The 3,700-nt window shown below is 40.7% G+C and overlaps 1 non-coding gene and 1 pseudogene across 1 annotated transcript; both read left to right on the top strand.

The window, feature by feature from the left end:
• The first annotated feature begins 1,358 nt into the window (after window positions 1-1,358).
• Window positions 1,359-1,432, top strand: TRNAW-CCA (transfer RNA tryptophan (anticodon CCA)). Its single transcript has one exon. It is a non-coding gene; the product is annotated as a tRNA-Trp (tRNA).
• Window positions 1,433-1,913: 481 nt separating this feature from the next.
• On the top strand, window positions 1,914-3,430 carry LOC147417064 (uncharacterized; annotated as a pseudogene).
• Window positions 3,431-3,700: the final 270 nt, after the last annotated feature.

Genomic DNA, 3,700 nt, shown 5'->3' with positions numbered 1-3,700 from the left:
TGATAATATTTTGCCTTGCTCACTCACGAATCGACGAAGTAGACTCGTATTCTTGTAATCAATAGTTTCATCAGAACGAATGGACGGAGAACGCCTACGGGAAGAGTGTCTAGATTTATTCATGATATTTCTTTGTAACTACCGATATTTACTTATGTTGGATATCAATTCCCTCCGAACCAATTGCAATTTTTTTTTTTTTTTTTTTACTTCTTCGACTCTTTGTGCAAGGTATGCTTGTGACAATGGAAGCAATACTTCTCTGACTCCAGCCGAGCGGGTGTGTTACGACGATTTTTACGTGTAGTGTATCGGCAAAGACCCGCGGATTTTCCACTGGTTTTTCTCTGAATACAACTTGTACATTCCAAAGCAATAGTTACCCTTGCATCTTTAGTATTGGCCATGGAATCAGATGTACTCTAATTTAATTAGTTTCCCCAAAAAGAGGGGGTGAGGGTCGCATGTAGATCCATAGCAATAGAAACGAACTACTTACGAAGTTTCGACCTATGAAGTAAATAGATTAAACACTCCCATCACTAAATTGAGTCATTATTACGTGTATGACGAACCATAGAGTTCTCACTTCGTATGGTTCCTACACGGCTCCTTTGGTTTAGTTAATAACAATAAGTTAGGGAAATGGAAATAATAAAGCATCCGGAAAGAATCGATTTGTTTCTATTAATAAACCAGCCAGTAAGCCAAACCATATTGTAGCTACAACAGGGGCTGTGGAAAGATATATTTTTACATGTTGCATTGGAATCCTCCTTCTTATCAATTTTTTATTTCCCTACCTACTTGCCTTTATCCTCACCAGCTTTACTACTTAAAATCTAACTATATCTAAATCAAATTCTCACATTTACTTGAAAGAAGAATAAAGTTTTTTCCAGTACCCGACTCCAGAATACTAAGTCGAGAAGTGGTGTAGAGAATGAAAAGTGGGAATTAAAATAAAGAGAGGGCAGGGATTAGCAGCTTCCCAAAAAATGCATTCCTACTTCGACGGTAGCCAGTATTCGTGGGAAAAGATTATAATCAATTGGATCGAATAACAAGCAAGGGGTTGATGGTATCAAGTACAACCAAAAGGGATGTAACGCAGCTCGGTAGCGTGTTTGTTTTGGGTACAAAATGTCGCAGGTTCAAATCCCGTCATCCCTATCTCCTATACGTGGAACAACTGGCAGGGGTGACAGTTGTTGCCCCACTTACTTGATCTCTACCTCCTTTCTCCCTACAAAAAAAAAAAGGGAAGTCAACACTTTTTTCTTCCCTTCACGCTGGGGAGGAAAGATGCTGCAACTCCCACTTCCTTCATAGGTCAAAGTAACCCCTTCCAGAAAGAGGCGCCTTTAGTTCAGTACGGTAGAACGCGGGTCTCCAAAACCCGATGTCGTAGGTTCGAATCCTGCAGGGCGTGCCTACTGCTAGGGATTGCTTAAGCGATACGCCCCAAAATTGAAGTGGACGTAGAACTAAAGATTATCGTTGTAGAAGCGATCTTCCACATCTGCTAATTGTTTTTGAAATACGGACAGAAAATACTCGAAAGGAATAGTGGTGGGAGGGGGGGGGGGGCTTTCGCCATATATATTTTTAATTCATTTACCTTCCCAATCCCAAAATATCCCTTTTGTTTAGGACGATATCTAACTAGATATTCATCGAATATCTAATTGATCGCCCCGTCGGTATTGAAGGTATGCAGTTACAAATAATCCAGCTAGGGTTATTGGAATCGAACCTAACACAATTCCAGAGAGTAATGCTTCAACCATTTCAATTTGTAAACATTTGATACAAACAAATACTTACCAAAATACCTTACACATTAACTAGTAATTGATTGTTGGTAGGTGCGACGGATTAGTAATCGATATGTGTTAAAGACCCTTTCTAGTTTTGATCTCCTCTTATCTTCGAGAAGTAGTAATGATGTAATGAGTTGCAGAATCTGAATTTTGTTCAATCCAACAAATAGAGCTAGGGTAAAAGTTAATGCGAGCATCAGAAAAGCAAAGTAGCTTAGTGAAGTGAACATATATCTGAATACAAGATTGTCTAGCAGATGGGTTAGTATATAACTTTCTTGGGTAGTTTATCATCCCGAGTCCCCAAATCAAAGTTGTTTACTTAAATCTTAAATATGGTACGTTATATCTAATCAAGTGTATGTCTGGGAGATTAAAATTTTTCAATTTTGCAGATTCGGGGAAATCATACTTCGAATTCATCCTCCACGAGGCCGATAGCTACGTAGTTGAGGAATCAGTCTTCGCCATTTCTTTGGACTATTCCTCAAATTTTTTAATTGTGGGTCCAATGTGCGTAGAAAAAGGTAATGCCTTGCTTGCCCGATTATGCGCGGGCAGGGGACCTTACGGGGCAGTACAATCAGGAAAGATTGCTGCTAATGTTTACAGGTTTACTGCATCGCTTGGAAGCCGGGCCCTATAGTCCCATCCGTATTGTTTACGTGTTAGATGAACGACGATAGGTAAAAACGAAGATTTTACCAGTATTAGATCAGATGTTGATCTTGTAACGGGTAACCTTGCCGCATTGTACGTGAAATAGCTATACTGACCCAGCATATTTTGAGTATACCTCGGGTATAATAGTGACAACCTAATTTATAGGAGTTCCCGTTCCCTCAAAGGGTTTTGTTTTTGCCGGTGCATCTCGCATCTCTTCCCTCGACCCCTTTGACCTCCTTTCCTCCATTCGGGAAACAACCGAAGTCTTTTTGATATTACAAGATAGATAGATACGGAGTTAAACATGTCTGGGAATACAGGAGAGCGCCCCTTCGCCGACATCATCACTAGTATTCGATACTGGGTCATTCACAGCATTACTATACCCTCCCCGTTTATCGCAGGCTGGCTGTCTGTAAGTACAGGTTTAGCTTACGACGTTTCTGGAAGCCCCCGGCCAAACGAATATTTTTCGGAGAGCCGACAAGAAGTTCCTCTAATAACTGGTCGCTTCGACTCGCTAGAACAAGTTGATGCATTCACAAAATCCTTTTAGGAGAAACCAACGGCTTTAGATAAAACTTATCCAATTTTCACTGTTAGATGGTTGGCTGTCCATGGATTAGCTGTACCTACGGTTTTCTCCCAGGGTCTATATCAGCTACGCAATTCATTCAGAGATAGTTTTTGGCGAGCCCTGAATATACGACACAACCAAATCCAAATAAGCAGAGCGTGGAGCCGAATCGTACAAGCCTTTATCGGGGACTATTGCTGATTTTCGTACTTGCCGTTCCTTCTTCCAACTATTTCTTTAATTAGAATTTAGACAAAATTGTCTGGAAAAGATCGAGATCCCAATTATTTGTGACCGTTCATGTCTGGAGTCGCGGCCGGTTAACAGCTATAAAGAGAAGGAACGGGAAGGAGGCGTGGTGGCAGATGACAAATACCACTGGAAGGGTTCCCTTGCGGTTGGTAGGTACTGTAGCCGGTACACTTGTGATAGGTTTGCCGGGTGTATTTTTTTACGGAGCTTATTCGGGGTTAGGATCATCTCTCTAGAAAAAATTTGTGGAGGTGTAAGTCAGTAAGTAGTCAACACCTACCTTTTCCCTGCTTCAACTGTGAATTAAGTAGGAAAGTTGTACCAAATTCCAATTTCACAAACAAAGTTTCCGGTTTTTCTTCTCTTTCTAACTAAGAAAGAG

Source organism: Adiantum capillus-veneris, unplaced genomic scaffold (genome assembly GCF_014529385.1).
Source record: "Adiantum capillus-veneris isolate H3 unplaced genomic scaffold, ASM1452938v2 Hic_scaffold_325, whole genome shotgun sequence".
Lineage (NCBI taxonomy): Eukaryota > Viridiplantae > Streptophyta > Polypodiopsida > Polypodiales > Pteridaceae > Adiantum > Adiantum capillus-veneris.
The sequence above is the reverse complement of the archived record's forward strand: the minus strand, read 5'-3'. Positions and strand labels throughout refer to the sequence as shown.